At 42.8% G+C, this 22,017-nt stretch overlaps 1 protein-coding gene and 1 pseudogene across 1 annotated transcript in view; one reads left to right on the top strand and one right to left on the bottom strand.

The window, feature by feature from the left end:
* The window catches only part of ERICH5 (glutamate rich 5), a 55,248-nt gene that overhangs the window by 29,600 nt on the left and 3,631 nt on the right, over positions 1 to 22,017 (bottom strand). The window lies entirely within an intron of this gene.
* Positions 2,173 to 15,441, top strand: LOC105746378 (ATP-dependent RNA helicase DDX18-like; annotated as a pseudogene).

Genomic DNA, 22,017 nt, shown 5'->3' with positions numbered 1-22,017 from the left:
CCATTTCTGTAAATCAGCCTGTGAAAACATGGCCTAGTAGGAAGATATCAAATGAGTGACTCCTCCTTGCCCCCACTTCTGTAAATCAGCCCACAACCTGAGAGCTGCATTCTGTTCCTATAACCTCTCTTGCAAAATTTCACCTAGCAACACATTAGCCAATGAGCAAAAGTTATGCTGATCCCACCCAAAATCCTTTATAAACCTATGAAAACTGAAAACTGGGGCTCAGATTTTGGGGATTGACTCTCCTCTGGGCCCACAAGTACTAAAACTGTTCATCCATCTCTCTGGAGTGCCAGTTTTGGGTCTTTCTGTGGTTCAGCACTCCTGGCTTTGCTGCAACATTTGGTTCCCTGGCCAGGAAACCCAACCGCACTGGCCCTTTGAGCCTCTGATTTGGGACTGGCAGGTGGGGCCAGCAGAGATCTCCACACAAACAAGGAGGTGCCACCTGTCCCCTTGACAAGACCATCTTTGGGAAAAGGATCCCTGTGGGCCGTGTCCTCCACCCCAGCCTGACTCAGTGGCAAGGTGGATTGAACAACATCAGGAAACATTGGAAAGGTAAAGCCCTGGGCTTCTGAGTTCCAGTTAGGCCTGTCTCCAGATGGAAGGGGAGACTGATCACCTCCAAAATCTTGAGATTCGAGATTCCAGGATAAGATAGTCCCTTGGGTGGGACTGTGTAACCTCTGAGTGATTGAGTAAATGAATGGGGACTGCAGAGGCTTGCCTCTGCTGATCCAGTTTGTAGCTCCACAACCTGTGCTACGGAGTCCAAGTGGGGCCCAATCTGCACTCCATGGCCATGTCATATGGCATAAGGACTAATCCAGACTCTACATGGACGCCTTAGCTAAGACGAGCCTAAGTTCTCATGAGAGATGCGAACAGGCGGGCGTCTGAGTGGACTCATGAGAGGCTCTCCTCCTTTGTCCTGCAACACCAGTTCAGGGATGGGATCATCACAGTCCCAAATCACAGTCTTAGAGTGTATGTTAAAAAAAAACTTCAAGAAAGGCTTTTCCAGGGATTATAGTGTCCATATGTCCCCTAGAACTCTCTGGACTCTGTGCAAAGTAGAGTGGCCTAAGTTTACTGTTAATTAGCCCTCAGGAAGAACCCTAGAGGTGGCCAAAGTTCGTCCAGTTTGTCAGGCAGTCACCGAAACCCCCGGCCACCCTGATTGGTTTCCCTATATCAATTCCTGCTTAAAAATTGCCCAAACCCAGGAAGCGGATTTGGCCCAATGGACAGGGCATCCGCCTACCACATGGGAGGTCCGAGGTTCAAACCCCAGGCCTCCTTGACCCGTGTGGAGCTGACCCACACTCAGTGCTGATGCGCGCAAAGAGTGCCCTGCCACACAGGGGTGTCCCTGCGTAGGGGAACCACACACACAAAGAGTGCGCCCCATAAGGAGAGCCGCCCAGCATGAAAGAAAGTGGAGCCAGGAATGGCACCACACACACGGAGAGCTGACACAGCAAGATGACGCAACAAAAAGAGACACAGATTCTGGGTGCCACAGACAAGAATACAAGTGGACACAGAAGAACACACAGTGAATGGACACAGAGAGCAGACAACTGGTGGGGGGGGAGAGAAATAAGCTAAAAATAAATAAATCTTAAAAAAAAAAGTTGTCCAAACCCTGCCCCCTTAGGTTCGATTCCGTGTTGAAAGGAAGGGTCAGAGCAGGGTCCTAGAAGCTCAAATGGCCAGACCTTGAAAGCCTATTATTCTATAAGGACCTCCAGAGGAAGACACTTTACCCCCGCCGTATGTTCCAGCCATTCCAGGGCATCTCCCTGCCCCAGTGCCTCCACAAGCAAATATCCCAGATACTCCTCCACCTGTGCTTTCCCTGGGCTCATCAGCCTCCCCTGAGGGGGATCCTGAGACCCCATTGGCAGAAAACTTTGGTCTGGACAGTCTGCACTTCAGATGCCCCTCCATGAAACATAGAACCCAGCCCAGATCAGTACAGACAGGACTGTCAAACCCAGGAGGTCAATCTTGTTTTATCAGCCTTTTATAACTACAGATCTTTTAAACTGGAAGCACCACATCCCTTCGTATTCAAAAAAGCCTCAGGCTCTTATTGACCTCATGGAGTCCATTTTCCAAACCCACCGCCCCACTTAGGATGATTGCTGCCTGTTCAGTATGAGGAGGGACGCTGTATCCTCATGGAGGCCAGAAAGTGATTGTGAGAACAGGCCCCCGCAGGTACCCTGGAGCCAGAGGAATGGGCCCAAGAGGCGGCACAGGAGCCCAACAGGCCTGGAACTTTAACACAGATCAGGGGCGGCTGCCCTTCAGCGGTATCGAGAAGCCCTCCTTAGAGGGGTACAAGAAGGAGCGGTACAGCCCACAAATGTGTCCAAAACGGCTTCCATCACCCAAAAGCCTGAAGAACCTCTGGGAGATTTCTATGAGCGACTCTGCGAGGACTTCAGGACCTATACCCCCTTCAACCCAGAGGCCCCGGAAAGCCAGAGGACGGTCAACACAGCTTTCATCACCCAAACTGCACCAGACATCAGACAAAAACTTCAAAACCTAGATGGGTTTGCAGAGATAAACATCTCCCAGCTCCTCAAAGTCGCAAACAAAGTATTCATCAATCAGAACAAAACTGCTGAGGGGGAAGCAAAAAGAAAATAAAACAGCAGGTCTCCCTATTAGCAGTAGCCTTAAAAATCCAGACCCAACCAATTGAGAAAGGCCACCCCGAAAAGGGGGGAATACTTCACCCTGGAACTGCCCGCTGCTACCAGTACCACCTGGGGCCACCTGGTTTACGTGTTTGGATTTAAAGAACACTTTCTTTGCCTGTGGGTAGCTACCCAGAGTCAGTCAGTATTTGCTTTTAAATGGGAGAATTCCAAGACTCAAAAAACAAACAAACAAACAAAAAACTCGATTAACTTGGACTCAGCTCCTGCAGAGCTTCAAAACACCCCCACCTCTTTTCCTAAATCCTGCCACTTTCCTGCTGGCCAAAGAGGAACTCCTGAACACAACTGTGCAAAAATGACAAAAAGGTGTATACCAGCCACCCCAACCTCCAGGATGGGCCACTTCCTTGCCCAGATCAAACCCTCTTCACAAATGGCAGCAGTTTCATCAGAAATGAAAAGAGGCTTACCAAGTACACAGTCACCACAGCTAAATAAGTAATAAAAGCAGATCCCCTATGTAAAAGTTAGTCTGCACAACAAGCAAAACTCTGGGCACTAATGCAAACCCTACAACTGGCCACCAGGCAAACAGCAAATATTTACACTGACTCTAAGTATGCATTCGCTACTGTACATATCCATGGGGCAATTTATAAGGAGAGGGGACTCCTAACTGCAGGGGAAAAAGAAATAAAAAGTAAAGAAGAAATCCTTGAACCATCAGAGGCAGTCTGGAAGCCAAGCCAGGTTGCCATCATTCATTGCCAAGGACATCAGAAGAAAACAAATGCAGTTACTAAAAAAATACACTAGCTGATAAAATGGCTTGACAGGCAGCCAAAAAAAAAAAGCCCTCCAACTGCAAGCCCCACTGCCAGTACTTCACCTGTCCCTTTTAAAACAACACACTGAAAAACTAAACTCAATATACTCAGGAGAAACGGGAGTGGGTAAAGAGAGAAGAAGGGCACCAGACCCCAGAGGGAATTTGGCTACTCCTGGATAACTGAGTCTCCATCCCAAGGGGTGCCACCTACACCCTGGTTCAACAATACCACCAGCTCGCCCACCTCGGAAAAACTGCTTTAGGAGGCCTGCTCGAAAAATATTACTACATTGCCCTGATGACCTCGCTCTGCACCACGGTTAGAAGCCACTGGCAAACCTGTGCTAAAAACAACCCCTCCCAAGATCCCCAGGCCCTTTGCCAGCATCCAACACACAGGAACTGCCCCTTTCTAAAAACTTAACAGCAGACTTTACAGAAATAAAACCAAGTCAAAAGTATAGGTACTTATTAGTAATAATGTGCACCTCCTCAGGCTGGGTCAAGGCCTTTCCCACCTGCACTAAAAAACAAAAAAGTAACGAAAGCTTTGCTCTGAAAAATGGTTCCCCGGCACGGGATACCTTTATCCATAAGCAGCAACAATGGCCCAGCTCTTGTGTCAGCCATCATCCAAGAACTAGCAAAATGTTAGGAAGTAAAAACTCCACATAGCCTATAGGCCCCAAAGCTCAGGGAAAGTAAAACGCATAAATCAAACCCTCAAGACCACCCTAGCCAAGGTCTGTAAAAAAATTAAAAACTGGCCTCCCGTGAGTAAATCTACTCCAATAAGCCCTCCCTATAGTCAAACTGTAACCCCCAAACCCTCAGGCTTTTCACCTTTTGAAGTTCTGTTTAAACAATCACCCCCAATTATTCAAAACTTCAAGGGAAATCTCAGGTTCCTAGGAAAATCTCACTAGCATTCTATCCTCCAGCAGTTAAAAAACCCTAGCCCAAATACAAAACCTGTCCTGGTCTTGGGATCCCATCCCATTAAGCCACCAGTACACCCACATTTACCCGGAGACCTAGTTTGGATAAAAGACTGGAAAAAGAGCCCCTCTAACCTACCTGACAGGCCCACATACTGTTATTCTTGTAACCCCCACTGTTCTCAAAGTTTCAGGTATTGCCCCTTGGATTCATCATACTTGAGTTAAAAGGACACACTCCAACAAGAAACAAAACAACTGGACAACTCACCCCGTACCTGACTGTCCACTGAAAATCTGGATTGCCCGGAGCCACTGAGAATCGCTATCAGCTGACTAGATGGGCTACTGTTCCCTTTGGTTCCTACTCATCTTCAGACTGCTCAGCTTGCTGTTTGGACTGGACTGGCAGTTACAGTTCCCAGAGATGGGAGTGTAGCCGAAAGAACACTAATCTTAATAGTGTACTTGTGTCTTGTAAGATGCTTTACTACCTTAAGTTGTTTTTCCATTTAACTCAAGTAATGCCCTATAAAAATTATAGGGGAGTTAAAGGGGGGAATTACTAAGAAATAAAAAGCATAACCTTGCAAAAATATCTAACAAGTCACTCCTGCCCCTGCTTCTGTGGATCAGCCTGTGAGAGCATGGCCTTGCAGGAGAATATCAAATAAATAATTCCTGCCCCATTTCTGTAAATCAGCCTGTGAAGACATGGCCTAGTAGGAAGATATCAAATGAGTGACTCCTCCCTGCCCCCACTTCAGTAAATCAGCCCACAACCTTGGAGCTGCATTCTGCTTGTGTAACCCCACTTGCAAAATTTCACCTGGCAATGCGTTAGCCAATGAGCAAAAGTTATGCTGATCCCACCTTAAATCCTATATAAACCTATGAAAACTGAAAATGGGGGCTCAGATTTTGGGGATTAACTCACCTCTGGGCCCGCACATACTGAAACTGTTCATCCATTTCTCTGGAATGCTGGTTTTGGGTCTTTCTCTGGCTCAGAACTCCTGGCTTTGCTACAACAGCTTGAGTCAAGCTTTAGTTGCAAATCACAAAGCCCACTCTGTTTTAAGCAGAATCAGATGCCTATGCATTTGTAGGAAGAGCTTGAGAAGCAGACTCGGGCTGGCCCACTACAGAGTAGGCCTGACAGGGACTGCTACCTTTGCCACCACCAGAAAACCAGCGTATCACAGCAACCTATTATACTAAAATTTCAAAAACTGACTCTAAGGAATATAAAATTGCTAAAGATTGATCTCTGTAGATACCATGATTACTCTTCAAAGAGTGCCACATCTCCATAGTAAAACAGTCAATAAAATACTTTGGAGTCTTTGTATCCAAGAGTATAAGAAACATATATGCCCATGGATGAAAAATGGAAAAAATGGGAGACTTTCTCTGGCCTGTTTTAAATCTAGTACGGCAGGATTTTGTAGACTGTCGAGGTCGAAGTACAAAACTGTCACAGTCTGGAAGATTCCCAATCTGAACAGAAAAGGTATGAGAGAAATACTTGATTATTATTGTGGATACAGGAAGGGTAGAGACGAATAGGTAGCCTTCATTCTCTCTTGTCTTCTAAATGTTCAGAATTTAAATTAAACAATTTAAATTAAATTCTGTCCTTCACTCTCCTCACATTTGTGAGCATGTTTCATGACCAGGATGACTGTTAAGAATGTGAAGGCTGAGTCAGACAAATTAAATCCCAAACCCCTAAGGCTTCTTCCTAACCTGGACAGTGACTAAGAATAGTTGATGATAATTAATATGGTAGATTTAACTGCTTGACAATAAGGGAATAGGCCAGTGTACTGAACCAATGAATATCAGATGAACTTGTTACTATTTGCTCCAACAGGAAATACAACCGTCACTTTTGATTCTCATAGCAAGTAAAAACTAGTACAGTAAATGCAAGTATCTGCAGAGTTCTCAGAAACCTGCAGCAGCAGTTTTGATGAAGGAAAAGCAAAAGAGAGTCTTGTGTGAATTTTGGCCTATCACATTTGCCTGTTGGTATTGTTTTTTGTTTTACTATTTTTTAAATTCACACAGCAATTTAATAGAACAGTCCCAGATGAGAAGGCTGAGGCCAACACCTAATAGAGACGAAAGCCTTGTCTGTGGGGACTTTTGGATGATACCTAGAGAAATATTATACTATGCATAAACCAAATCTAAATGTTTTTACAAAAATTGTAAAGTTCCATACAGTAAAAGGTTTTTTCTACATGCACTTAAGTTTCACAGCAAGAGTGGCATAGAATACCTAAACACAGAAGAGAGCATTCATACAAAATATCTAATTCCTTGATATAATAATGCATACACTATTCAAAGTGATTACACTGTGATTACAACTAGGGCTGTTCTGTTTTTAAATCATCCCGAAGTGCTACATAGTGAGTAGGAGCAATAAAAAATAAAATAGCATCTGGATGGCTAAGTCATTCCTCAAAGCATATGTATTTCCTGACTTAATTATGATTTTCCAACTTACTAAAAGCTGAAATGGAACACCCACATACTTTCTACCTAAATTCAACAATTGTTACCACTTTGTTCCATTTGCTAAACTTACCTAGTCTGTCTACATATGTTATTTGAACAACTTGGAGCAAACTTACAGATATCATGACACTTCCCCTAAATACTTCAAAGTAACTCTCTTGAGAATAAGGACATTTCTCTGTATAACTTAACATCACTAATTTTTAAGAGTAATAGTAATCTTCTAACACAGGTTAGCAGACTATGGCCTGTGGTCCAAATCCAGCCAGCTGTCTGATTTTCTGGACATAGTCAGGCTCAGTCATTTGCATATTGTCTATGGCTGCTTTTATGCTATAAGAGCAGAGTTGAGTAGTTGCAACAGACACTATCTGGCCGGAAAAGCCTAACATATTTACTATTGGGCCCTTTACAGAGAAAGTTTGCTGACCTCTGTTCTAATAAATATGTCTGGTAATATCGGCCAAATCTTCATGAGCCAAAGGATTTAGCTGTCATTTCTGCAAGGCAAATATGGGTGTGTCTTAGGGAAAGAAGTGATTCTTCCATTAGCCTATAGGTTCTGTGATGCTGTGAATGATTTTAGGTGTGGTTGGGAGACTGGGGTGGAGAGGCTCAGGACTAGGAGGGGGATTGAGCAAGAGAAGTAACCCCAGTGCGTGCTTATTCTGTGCAGGGCATTGTTCTAAGGGTTTTATACATCATTACATTCAACAACACTGTCAGGTGGGACATCATCATTCCTGTTTTTCTGAGGAGGAAACTGAGGTTTGGAAAGGTTAGAAAATTTGCCCCAAAGCATGCAAGCATTAAGTAGAAAAACCAAGATTTGATCCAAAATTTGTCTCCAAAGAGATACAGTGGATTCTGCTGAGATTCCAAAGCAAGAATTCTGTGGTCATGATTCACACACACAATGAGTTCTTTGGGCTTCTCTGGCTTCCAGTACAAAACCACAGTATGATCCCTGGGAGAAGGCGAATCTTCTTTAAAGTATGGTAAGGAAGGAAACTTGGTTTCACATAACGGAAATCACTGAATATAATCAGGCAACCTAACCACAAGACATTGGGTAAGTTACCTCACTGTAGTAATCATTTATTCTCTAAAATGGGGGTAATATCTATCCCATTACTTTGGAGAAAAGTGAATATTAAAAAGTTTTGGACATCAGCCCTGCAAGTGGAGGAACGCCGGGTCGCATTCTGTCTCTCCTGCCCGTGAAACTCCTGCCCAAGGTGTAGCAGCAAAACCTCTACCTAGGGGGGACCTCAGATGTGCTCCTTTCAGAAACTCAAAATGAAGATGCAGTTGAAGAAACCATGGAAGCTGGAAAAGTTTAAAAGTCCCTAAAACAGTCTAAGGAATAAGGGCTTTTCAGAAGCCCCAAATGGAGACATGTCTAATGAAACAGTGAAAAATGTTAACGTTTAAAAATCCCCAAAGAAACCTACCATGTTAAACAATGGGGAAGGAGCAACATAGTCACCCAATTCAGAATCAGAGAAGAAAAGGAGAAAAATTGTAGAAAATGCTGGGCCTGATGCAAAAACAAGAAGAACAAAACAAATAAACAAATGAAGATAAAGAGGAGTCTGTAGGAGAAGATAACTCTGGAAGAAAAAGAAAATAGCTTGGAGAAGCCAGATGGTGAAGATGATGATGAAGTGCCCAGCTTGCCCCTGGAACTGACAGGATCTTTTGAGGATACTTCATTCACATCCCTAGATAATCTTGTCAGTGAAAACAACCTGCAGGGGATATAAGAAATGGACTTTACAAACATAAGTGAAATTCAACATAAAAGTATCAGCCCTCTTCTGGAAGGCACAAATCTTTTAGCAGCAGCAAAAACAGGCAGTGTCAAAACCCTGGCATTTCACATCCTTGTTGTTGAATTCATTTTTAAATTAAAATTTATACCCAGGAATGGAACAGGAGTCCTTCTTCCTTCACCTACTAGGGAACTGGCCATGCAGACTTTTAGTGTTCTTAAAGAGCTAATGACTCACCATATCCATTCACATGGGTTGATAATGGGTGGTAGTAACAGATCTGCTGAAGCACAGAAAATTCCAAATGGCATCAACATCATTGTGGTCACACCAGGTCAGCTCCTGAACCATATGCAGAATACCCCCTGGGTTTATGTATAAAAACCTACAGTGTCAGAAAGCAGATGTGGCTCAAGTAGTTGGGCTCTTCCCTCTCACATGGGAGGTTCCGGGTTCAGTTCCCAGTGCCTCCTAAAAAAGGAGATGAACAGACACAGAGAGCAGACAGCGAGCTCAAACAATGAGAGGGGGAGGAATAATAAACAAATCTTTTTTAAAAAGTGACCTACGGTGTCTGGCTATTGATGAGGTTGATCATATCTTGGATGTTGGGTTTGAAGAAGAATTAAAGCAAATTATTAAACTTCTGCCAATATGCAGGCAGACCATGCTCTTTTGTGCCATGCAAATTTGAAAATTGAAGACCTGGCAAGAACTTCTCTGAAAAAGGAGCCATTGATGCTGGTGTTGATGATGATAAAACTAATGCAACAGTGGGTGGTCTTGAGCAGGAATACATTGTCCCTCTGAAAAGAGATTCCTTTTGCTCTTTACATTCTTTAAGAAGAACCAGAAGAGATGTATTCACCAAGGGCAATGAATGTCCCATGATGATGGAGGAGGTTGTTGTTATGGGAGGAGAGGGGTGAGGGGGGTAGGGGGTATATGGGGACCTCATATATATTTTTAAAGATTTATTTATATTATTTATTTCTCCCCCCCTCCCCCAGTTGTGTGTTCTCTGTGTCTATTTGTTGTGTGTTCTTCTTTGTCCGCTTCTGTTGTTGTCAGCGGCACGGGAATCTGTGTTTCTTTTTGTTGCGTCATCCTGTTGTGTCAGCTCTCAGTGTGTGCGGCACCATTCCTGGGCAGGCTGCACTTTCTTTTGTGCTGGACGGCTCTCCTTATGGGGCGCACTCCTTGCGTGTGGGGCTCCCCTACGTGGGGGACACCCCTGAGTGGCACAGCACTCCTTGCGCGCATCAGCACTGTGCATGGGCCAGCTCCACACGGGTCAAGGAGGCCCCGGGTTTGGACCTTGGACCTCCCATGTGGTAGACGGATGCCCTAACCACTAGGCCAAGTCCGCTTCCCTCATATTTTTTTAATGTAACATTAAAAAAATAAATAAAGGAAAAAAAAAAAAGAAGAACCAGAAGAAGAAAATGATGGTATTCTTTTCATCCTGTAAGTCCATGAAATACTACTACAAGTTGCTGAACTACGTTGATTTGCCTGTCTTGGCCATTCATGGAAAGCAGAAGCAAAATAAGCAGACAACCAGCTTCTTACATTTCTGTAATGCAAATTTGGGGATACTGTTATGTACAGATGTAGCACCTTGAGGGCTGGATATTCCTGCAGTCAACTGGATTGTTCAGTATGACCCTCTAGATCACCCCAAGGAATTAGTCATCAGGTGGGTAGAACAGCAAAAGACATAAATGGAAGAGGACATGCCTTGCTCATTTTGCACCCAGAATTAGGTTTCTGTCATTACTTGAAGTAATCCAAGGTTCTAGTAAATGATATTCAGCCTCAACTTGAGAAATTGATTGAAAAGAACTACTTCCTTCATAAGTCAGCCCAAGAAGCATGTAAATCATACATTCAAGCATATGATTCCCATTCTCTGAAAAAAGTCTATAATGTTAATAACTTTTTAAAGTTTTCTGTCCTGTAGTTTCAAGGTACCTCCTTTTGTTGATTTGAATGTGAACAGCTAAGGACAGCAAACTTAAAAAAGAAAGGAGGTGGTGACAGGTTGGGCTAGCAGAAAGCCAAGACAGGAAAAAAAGTTGCTAGAGGACAGGCAGAAATGGCCTGGAAAAAACCTTCTAGGGTTTAGGACACCAGGGAAAGCCTGGATACCACCCAGAAGAGAAAGGGGCAAAGGAAAAGAATCATGATGGAAAAACTGATCCTTATCAAATTGATCTGGTCCATGCTGCAGTAAACACATGCCGAACACCATCTGCTGGTGGACCAAGGAATGCATGTGAGGAAACATAAAAGTAAACAAGTAAGAGAGGCTTTTCTGGCCTTTACAGCCTCCCTCCCCAATGCCCTAGGAAGTGGGTCTGTAACCCATTACTGGGTCCAGGGCCCAGATTTGAGCAACTATCAGGGATAATCCTAAAGACCCTGAACAAGTTGAAACAAGAATCAAAGAATAACAGTAACACACAGTCTCCTGCCTCTAAATCCCTATGAAAGAGAGAGAAATTGAGAATCTTCATAAACTCACCAGCCTAATCAGATGCCTAGACATCAGTAAAAAATTATAAGCCATACTAAGAAAATGGAAGAAATGGCCTCAGAAAAGGAATATATCAAAGCCCAGAAGAGATACAGGATTTGAGATAACTAATCAATGAGATGCACATAAATTTCCAAAAACAAATTAATGAGCTGAAAGACAATATGGCTAAAGAGATAAAGGACATCAAGAAGACATGAGTAAGCATAAAAAGAATTTGAAAACCTGAGCACATGGAAGCAGATATGGCTCAAGTGATAGGGCCTTGCCTACCATATGGGAAGACCCAGGTTCGATCCTTGGAGCCTCCTGGTGAAAAAGAAGAGAAAGCATGCTTATGTGACAAACTTCTGCCCATGTGGTGAACTGAGTGCCCAATTGGCACGCTAAGTGCCCACAAGAGTGCCCACATGGTAAGCCAAGTGCCCACATGGTGAACCAATGCCCATGCAAGTGAATCATGCAGCAGGATGATGATGCAACAGAAGAGAGACGAAGGGGAGAATCAAGATGAAGCACAGCAGAGACCAGGAGCTGAGGTGGCACAATCAACAGGGTGGGGAAGGGGAAGGAAAAATATATTAATAAAGAAATCACAAAAAAAATCTTTTTTTTAAAATGTTTCAGCTACAGTCTTTGTATTTTTTTTTAAAGATTTATTTATGTATTTATTTATTTCTCTCCCCTTCTCCCCCCCACCCCAGTTGTCTGTTCTCTGTGTCTATTTGCTGCGTCTTCTTTGTCCACATCTGTTGTTGTCAGCAGCATGGGAATCTGTGTTTCTTTTTGTTGCGTCATCTTGCTGCATCAGCTCTCCATCTGTGCGGCACCATTCCTGGGCAGGCTGTACTTTCTTTTGCGCTGGGCAGCTCTCCTTACAGTGCGTACTCACTGCGCGTGGGGCTTCCCATTGGGGGGACACCCCTGTGTGGCAGGGCACTCCTTGCGCACATCAGCACTGCGCATGGGCCAGCTCCAAACAGGTCAAGGAGGCCCAGGGTTTGAACAGCAGACCTCCCATGTGGTAGACGGATGCCCTAACCACTGGGCCAAGTCCGCCACCCACAAAAAATCTTAATATAAAAGTAAGAGAGCTCATAGGAATGAAAGACACAGTAAGTGAGATAAAATAATAAAACACATACACACATTAGAGACATACAACAGCAGACTCAAAATGATAGAAGAATAAGTGATATAGAAGAGAGAAGAGCTGAAATTGAAGGGAGAAAAGATCAGAGAGAATAAAATGGAAAAAATTGAGCAAAGGCTCAGAGAGTTGAATGATAATATGAAATGTGACAATATATGTGTCATGGGAGTTCCAGAGGGAGAAGGGAAAAGGGGCAGAAAGCGTATTTGAGGAAATAATAGCTGAAAATTTTGCAACTCTCATGAAAGAAATGAAATTACATGTCCAAGAAGTGCAGTGTACCCCAATCAGAATAAATCCAAATATACATACTCCAAGACACATACTACCCAGAATGTTAAATGTCAAGATAAAGAGAAAATTCTGAGAGCAGCAAGGGAGAAGCAAACCATCACATACAAGGGACACCCAGTAAGACTTACTGTGTATTTCTTATCAGAAATCATGAAGGCAAGATTGGAATGATACAATTAGGATACTGAAAGAGAAAAACTGCCAGCTGAGAATTTTTAATCCAGGAAAATTGTCCTTCAAATATGAAGGTGAGTTTAAAATATTCACAAACAGAAACTAAGAAAATTTGTAAAAAAAAGAATCTACCTTTGCAGGAAATATTAAAGGATGCCTTACAGCCTGAAAGAAAAACACAGGTGAGAGAGGCATGGAGAAGAATACAGAAGAAAGAAAAACAAGAAGTGACAGCAAAAAGAGTAAAAAGACAGACAAAAATAAGATATGATACATGAAAACCAAAGAATAAAATGGTGAAAGTAAATAATGCATTTACAGTAATATCGTTGAATGTGAATGGATTAAAGTCCCCAATCAAAAGATATAGAATGGATGAAACTCCGCACTCAAAAGATAATGGATTAAAAAAACATGAGCCATTCATATATTGCCTATAAGGACTCACCTTAGATCCAGGAATACAAACCGGCTGAAAGTGAAAAGTTGGAAAAAGATGTTCCATGCAAACAGTAACAAAAAAAGAGTAGAGGTAGCTATTCTAATATTGGACAAAACAGACTTTAAATGCAAAAAAGTTATAAGAGCTACAGAAGGCCATTATATATTAATAAAAAGGGACAATCCACCAGGAAGAAATAACAGTCATAAATATCTATACAACTAACCAGTGTGCCTCAAAATACATGAGACAAACTCTGGCAAAACTGAAGGGAGAAATAGACATCTCTACAATAATCACTGTAGATGTCAACACATTCACTCACATCATTAGACACAACAACTAGAAAGAAGATCAAAAAGGAAACATGACAGCCAGGCCCTGAGCCTCAACAGACTTCAGCTCCTACACTCTGGTTTATTGGACTTACCCCACTCAGCTAACATGGAGGTGAAGAAGGTCAACCACCATACCAGGGAGCGAAGAGTGCCTCCAACTGAAAGCAGGAGAATTGCATCCAGCAATTCTTGATATAGATGTGGAGTGGACACAACCATTCTAAGGTCCACAGGATGGAGAAATAGAGTATGGATTAGAGTGGACTTATTGATATTCTATTCATGAACTATTGTGATTATTAATCAAAGAAAATGTGGCATTGGTGTGGAGAAAGTGGCCATGGTGGCTGCTGGGGGTAGGGAGTGGGAGGAAGAGATGTGATGTGGGGGCGTTTTTGGGACTTGGAGTTGTCCTGGGTGGTGCTGCGGGGACAGTACCAGACATTGTATTCCTCCCATGGCCCACTGGGTGGACTGTGAGAGAGTGTGGGCTATTGTGTGTACCATTGACCATGTGGTACAGCGGTGCTCAGACAAGTGCACCGAGTGCAACACATGTCTCATGATGATGGAGGAGGTTGTTGTTATGGGGGGAGGAGTGAGGTGAGGGGGGTTGGGGGTATATGGGGACCTCATATTTTTTGAATGTAACACTGAAAAATAAAGACAAAAAAAAAAATAAAGTCATAGAATAAAAAAAAAAAAAAGGAAACAGAGAACTTGAACAATATAATAAATGAGTTAGACCTAACAGATATATACAGAACATTGCACCCAAACTCAGTGGGTTGTACATTCTTCTTACGTGCCCATGGATATTTCTCCAGGATAGACCACATGTTGGAGCACAATGCAGCTCTCAATAAATATACAAAGATTGAAATTATACAAAGCACCTTCTCAGAACATAATGGAATGAAAGTGGAAATCAATAATAGGAAAGTGGTAAATTCACAAATGTATGGAGGCTAAACAACACACTCCTCAGTAGATCAAGGAAGAAATTGTAAGAAAAATTAGTAAATATAATGAGAAAATGAAATATGAATATGGGTAAAATTGCATATATAAGATTGCTTTTCTTTGAAACGGAATAAATGTATGTCAGTACTAAAAGATGTTAATACCAAACAATAAAATATGCTAAGTGAAAGAAACCAGACACAAAGAACTACAGATTGTATGATTCCATTTATATAAAATGTAAATGTAAATCAATTTATAAAGATGAAAAAAGAAAGCCAAGACAATTGAGAAGTTCAAGAACTTCAAAAACATTAGGGGGCGGCAGACTTGGCCCAGTGGTTAGGGCATCCGTCTACCACATGGGAGGTTCACGGTTCAAACCCTGGGCCTCCTTGACCCGTGTGGAGCTGGCCCATGCACAGTGCTGATGTGGCACAAGGAGTGCCGTGCCACACAGGGGTGTCCCCCGCGTAGGGAAGCCCCACGCGCAAGGAGTGCGCCCCATAAGGAGAGCTGCCCAGCGCGAAAGAAAGTGCAGCCTGCCCAGGAATGGTGCCGCACACACGGACAGTTGACACAGCAAGATGATGCAACAAAAGAAACACAGATTCCTGTGCCGCTCACAACAACAGAAGCAGACAAAGAAGACGCAGCAAATGGAAACAGAGAACAGACAACTGGGGCGGGGGGTGGGGAAGAAGGGGAGAGAAATAAATAAATAAATCTTTAAAAAAAAACATTAGGAAGAAATCTGACATCAGGCAGTTCTCTCACTGATGACAATACCTTCTTTTCAGCCTGAATTTTGTCCTGAAGTGGATTTTTTCCCCTTTGCTCTAAAGTAGGAATTTATTTCTATGATTTGGACTGATCTAATAAGAGTACTTGGGTTTCAAGCACTGAGCACTCTATTTCCAGGAAATCTCTTTTTTTAATTTTTTGGTTATACAGTAGTTCAATTTTTCTTGGTTTCCCAAGAGCAAAATGAGGGATATTTTGGCCTCTGTTGTGATGATACAATATATATATACTTATTTATATATCATATTATAATATGATATTATATTTTATTTATACAATCTTCTTTCCCCAAAAATTTATGTCATTGTTGTTAATAGAATTCTTTCTGTACCTTTCTTTCCTGGTGTCTGAAAATTTTTATGGCAGAGTTGGCTGTACTAACTCACTGTAAAAGGCAGGGGAGAGCATGTACTGGAGAGGTGGTGGGGATGCAGAATATACTCTTGGGTTACGTTTTGGTTTGGGGTTGTTTCTTGGACTTTCACAGCAGTTGATCCTTTCTGGAAATGCTACAGTATAAAAAGGTAGAACTTTGGGAAATACCTTAAAACACTTTAGGTTAAAGATGGTATCAATTTTATATACTGCTTGCTACTTGAATAAACTGCTCCTTGCAGTCTTAACATTTGGGGGAAAAATGTGGGCTTTTTGAGCCTCATGTACACCAATGTAGGCATAATCTGCTGTTCTGTATTTGGTAACTTTGCAAAGGCTCTTTTTAAGAATGGGACACTCCCCATTCAAATTTGTTGATTTCAAGGTGGTTTTGGATTTTGGTATTCCTTTCCTTAAAAAGATTTTTTTTATTTCTCTCTCTCTCTCTCACACACACACACACACACACACACACACCTGTTCCCCCCCAGTGTCTGCTCTCTGTGCCCATTCACTGTGTGTTCTTCTGTCTGCTAGTATCCTCATTAGGAGGCTCTGGGAACCGATCCTGGGACCTTCTGGAGTGGGAGAGAGGTGATTACTCTCTTGCACCACCTCAGCTCCCTGTTCTGCTACATATTCTTATTTTCTCTCCTCTGTGTCTCTTGTTGCATCATTTTGCTGTGCCAGCTCTCTGCATTGGTCAGCACTCCTACATGGGGTGGCTTTCCATGGTGGGCAGCATTCCCATGCAGGGCAGCACCCCTATGTCAGGTGGCATTCCCGCATGGGCCAGGACTCTGTGTGGGCCAGCTTGCCCTCACCAGGAGGCCCTGGGCATCAAGCCTAGACCTCCTATATGGTAGATGGGAGCCCAATTGCTTGAGCCACATCCATTTCCCTGGTATTCCATTTTGACTTTGCAGAGTATTTAAATGACAAGGCCACTTATCAGTAGACCCATAGCAAGGCCATCAAAGTGTCATTGCTCAGCAAACATTCCTATTAGTGTCTTTGAGAGGAAAATTCTCTCTTATGGAATCCATGAAAAAAAATACATTGGCAGTTGTGATGATTAGGCTATTGTGTCAACTTGTCCAGGATACTGTTATCAAAGAAAGAGATGACTTAAAGGCTTTGATTTTGAAACTTAAACACCAAATGGATGAAGTTAAAGTTTCTAATTGTTCTCTGAAAGAAAACCTTGTCTCCTGTAGCCACAGGCTTAAAATATCTGAGAACCAAACTGAGACTCTCATTGTTGGAGCAGTGGAGTTACAAAGGAAACTAAAATCTCAATCCTGCAGGGCTTCTGCAGTTAAAGTGAAGGCATTGATTGGAAAATTGTGGCTTAACCACATGTGGTCATTTGTGGTCAATCCTTTTTGACCTTTTTGAGTGGGCAAAAACATGAAAATTTTTGTACCCCATATGAATGCTCACCAGAGGGTAACTTCAGCAGAGGAAGATTTTAATAATCAAGTGGATAAGATGACCCGCTCTATGGCTAATGCTCAGCCTCTTTTCCCAGCCACTCATTGCCCAGTGAGCTCATGAACAAAGTGGCCATGGAGGTAGGGATGGAGGTTATGCATGAGCTCAGCGACACGGACTTCCCCTTACCAAGGTTGACTTGGCTACAGTCACTGCTGAGTGCCCAATCTGCCAAGAGCAGAGACCCACACTCGGCCCCGATATGGCACCATTCCTCGAAGTGACCAGCCTGGTGGCAGGTTGACTACATTGGACCACCACTTCCACCATGGAAGGGGCAGCCATTTGTTTTAACTGGAATAGACACATACTCTGGATATGGGTTTGCATTTCCTGCACACAATGTTTCTTCTAAAACTACCATCTGTGGGCTTACTGAATGTCTTCTCTACTGCCATGGCATTCCACATGGCATTGCTTCCAATCAAGGAACCCATTTCACAGCAAGTGATGTGTGGGAATGGGAACATGCCCATGGGATTCACTTACCATGTTCCCCATCACCCTGAAGCAGCTGGTTTGATAGAACGGTGGAACGCCCTTTTGAAGACTCTATAACAGCGCCAGCTGGGTAGCAATACCTTGCAGGCCTGGGGCAACGTTCTCCAGGAGACTGTGTAAGCTTTAAATCAACCTCCACTTTATGGTGCTGTTTCTCCCATAACCAGGATCCATGGGTCCAGGAATCAAGGGGTGAAAATGGGAGTGGCACCATTCACTATTACCCCTGGTGACCCACTAGGAAAATTTTTGCTTCCTGTCCCTGCAACCTCAAACTCTGCTTGTCTACAGGTTTTAGTCCCAAAAGGAGGAGTGCTGTCACCAGAGAACACAACAATGATTCCACTGAACTGGAAGTTAAGACTGCCACCTGGCCACTTTGGGCTCCTCTTACCTCTGAATCAACAGTCAAAGAAGAGAATTACTGTACTGGCTGGGGTGATTGATCCTAACTATCAAGGGGAAATAGGACTGCATCTACACAATAGGGGTAAAGAAGAGTTTGCCTGGAATACAGGAGAACCCCTAGGGCATCTCCTAGTACTGCCATGACCTATGATTAGACAATGGAAAATTGCAACAACCCAATCCAAGCCGAACTAACAATGGCCCAGAATCTTCAGGAAAGAAAGTTTGGGTCACCCCACCAGGCAAAGAACCATGGCCAGCTTTAGTGCTTGCTGAGGGTAATGGAAACATGGAATGGGTAATGGAAGGTAGTGATAAATATGAACTTCGACAATGAGATCATTTACAGAAACAAGGACTGCAATGGTCATGAATCTTTCTTCCTTGTTTCATTGTTTTTTTATTTAAAAAAAAATTTTTTTTTAATTATTTCTCTCCCCTTTCCCCCCACCCCCCAGGTGTCTGCTCTCTGTGTCCATTCACTGTGTGCTCCTCTGTGTCCGCTTCTATTCTTGTCAGCGGCCTGGGAATCTGTGTCTCTTTTTGTTGCATCATCCTGCTGCATCAGCTCTCCGTGTGCGCGGTGCCACTCCTAGGCAGGCTGGACTTTCTTTCGCGCTAGGCAGCTCTCATTACAGGGCGCACTCCTTGCCTGTGGGGCTCCCCTACACTAGGGACACCCCTGCATGGCACAGCACTCCTTGCGCACATCAGCACTGCGCATGGGCCAGCTCCACACGGGTCAAGGAGGTCCTGGGTTTGAACCACAGACCTCCCATGTGGCAGGCAGGTGCTCTATCTGTTGAGCCAAGTCCGCTTCCCTTCCTTGTTTCGTTATGATAGTATACGTACACAAAACAAATTTGTCTTCTTCCCTCAATTTTCCCCTTATCATATAACATGTTGTATCCATTTCATGTCAAAATATTTGAGGATGTCAAGTTTGAAGGTGAATATTACAAAAAACATACACCTATTCTGTATGGAATTAATGCATTTCCAGTTGTACACAGGAGAGTTGAACAGTTAGGCGGAAATATATATGCATGTCTGTTATTGTTTTTACTTAGAGACTAAGTATGGTTTAAGGTAATGTGTATGGTTGCCGAGTTGACAAGGGGTGGAATATGATGGTTAAGCTATTGTGTAAACTCGGCCAGGTAATCATGCCCAGTTGTTTGGTTAAGCAAGCACTGGGCTAAATGTAATACAAGGGAATTTATGGACTTTAGTCACCACTGACTTTACTGCAGTGGTAAATCATAGATGGCTGGTTAAAATGACATCAACCAGGGAGACTGCCATCAGCAGTGAGTGACACTTAACCCAATCAGCTGAATGCTTTAAAAGGGGAAGTGATTCCAGCATTGAGAGAGAATTTCCCAGCTCATCTTTGGACAGTCAACATCTCCCAGAACTTATCAAGAATCTTCATTGGACTTTCATTGGAGCTCCTGGTTTCAGCCTGAACTTGTGCATCCCCATGGCTGTGTGAGAGACTCTGAAAAATCTCTTACTATCAACAGATACCTCTTGTTGAGATTCTGTTTCCCTAGAGAACGCTAATACAGCAGTGAAAATTGAAAACGAAGGGAGGTCAGAGAAAACTAGCAAAGCAGGTGTTTTATTAGTCAGGTGGGTTTCCTGTTGTAGGAACACTTGGTTTCTAGTGTTTTGTGTAGTATGGTCATTCTATTTTGTAGCAATTCAAAACCAAAATTGTTAGCATCACTTTGGTCTTGTGCCAGTTAGTCTTCACGGAATCCCATGAAATGTAAGTACACTGAGAATGTCAAGTATAGGGCAAACTGTCTTAAAACTAGTATTCCAACATGAAAAGAATGGAACAACTTTCCTCTTCTGAATATGACCCACAGGCACCAGGCTGGCGCTGTCCTCCTGGGGATCACACTTTGGCTGCTGGGCTCCCAATTCCTGGCATTTAATAACTTTCCCTTCAGTGGCTTGTTTTGTTTGTTTCAGAAATAATGTTTCAAAAAATACACAAAAGCAAAAGAAAGAATAATCACTGAATAGAACATCTTTGATATTTAGAGCCTTACTGTCCAGCTTTTTCTATACATGCTGATACTTTTTAATTTTACCAAAAGTGAAGTTATCCTCTACCTATTACTTTGTAATAACCAACATATTTTATAACATGTCTATTTTCCCATGTTAATGAATAATTACATTCCAAAAAAGTTTTGAAAGTACTGTTTTAGAGTTCTAGACAAAAGTGTAAGGCATCATTATTGCTTAGTTCATCTCTCTAATGCCTCAAAACCAACTTGGGGAAAGCAGATGTGGCTCAGGCAACTGGGCTCCCGCCTACCACACGGGAGGTCGCTGGTTCAGATCCCAGTGCTTCCTAAAGACAGCAAGCTGGCACAACAGGCAGGCATGGCAAGCTGATACAAGAGACACAAGAGGAGGGAACATAATAAGAGACACAACAAAGTGGGGAACAGAGGTTCCTGGTGCCTTCCAAAGAAGACAGCAAACTGACACTATGTGGTGGGCAGGTGGGGCGAGCTGACAGGACAAGATTATGCAATAAGAGACACGGGGAGGAAAGACAATTAGACACACAACAAAAGCAGGGAGCAGAGGAGGCTCAAGCAATTAGGTACCTCCCACCGACATTGGAAGTTCCGGGTTTGGCTCCTGGTGCCTAAAAAGAAATAAGGAACACGAACAGACACAGAAAGTGCAAACAACAAGGGGGGTGGGGAGAAATAAAATAAATCTTAAAAAAAAAAACCCACTTGGGGGAACTAAAGTGACTTATGTGTCTGAGTACTTCTCTCCCACATGGGAGGTCTCAAGTTTGGTTTCTTGGTGCCTCCTGAAGAGGAAATAGGCAGACACAGACAGCATGCAGCAAGTGAACAAAGAGAGCAAAGACCAAGCGCAAAACAAGGGGCAGGGAATAAATAAATAAATCTTTAAAAATAAATAAAATAATAAAATCCCTTCCAATTCTGAAAGGCTATGAAACTTTTGACATAGAATCTTCCTCACATATAGTCTTTCTCCCATTCATGTGACTCTTTGAAAAAAAAAAACAAAAAAAACTTGGCTTATCTCATTCTTTAGGTCTCTACTTCACAAATGTTGGTGTTTTTAAGAATCATCCAGGTTGCTTATTAAAACTCAGATTCTTAGGCCCTACTACAGAATTTCTTCCACAGACCTGGGTGGGGTCCAGGAGTCAGAACTCCAGATGATTCTGATGCAGGTGACTGGGAATTGTAGTTTGAGAAATACTGCTTTATGAAAGAATTGAGGTTTCATGATATATTTATAAAAAATACTTTATTCAAAAGGAACATTTTATGTAACAAAAATAATCCATGCTTCTCTTCTGGGGACAGTTCCTCGAGGCATTCAAAATGGTCCAGCACTTGCCGTACTGTCGTAGGCTATCCTACAGTACTGCTTCTAAGAATACTAGGCTATCACAGACCCCTGGTAATAGAATTGTTTACCTTTATACCAAAAAGGTTGAGAAAAGCACCAAAATCCACATGTGGTGTTATGTCCAGGCCGACTTTGAAGGTTTGTTCTGTGAGACCTAAAGTTATGAGATATTGTAAAACAAAAAAACATATCAGCAGAGCTTATGGTGGTTCTATGTGTGCTAAATGTGTCTGTGACAGGATCAAGCATACTTTCCTGAGGAGCAGAAAATCATTATGAAAGTGTTGAAAGCTCAAACACAGGGTCAGAAAGCTAAAAAAAAAAAAAAGTAGTTTTAAAAAATAAAAATCA

The sequence above is a fragment of the Dasypus novemcinctus genome, chromosome 14, assembly GCF_030445035.2.
Source record: "Dasypus novemcinctus isolate mDasNov1 chromosome 14, mDasNov1.1.hap2, whole genome shotgun sequence".
Taxonomy (NCBI): domain Eukaryota; kingdom Metazoa; phylum Chordata; class Mammalia; order Cingulata; family Dasypodidae; genus Dasypus; species Dasypus novemcinctus.
This window is presented reverse-complemented; position numbering and strand designations above follow the sequence as displayed.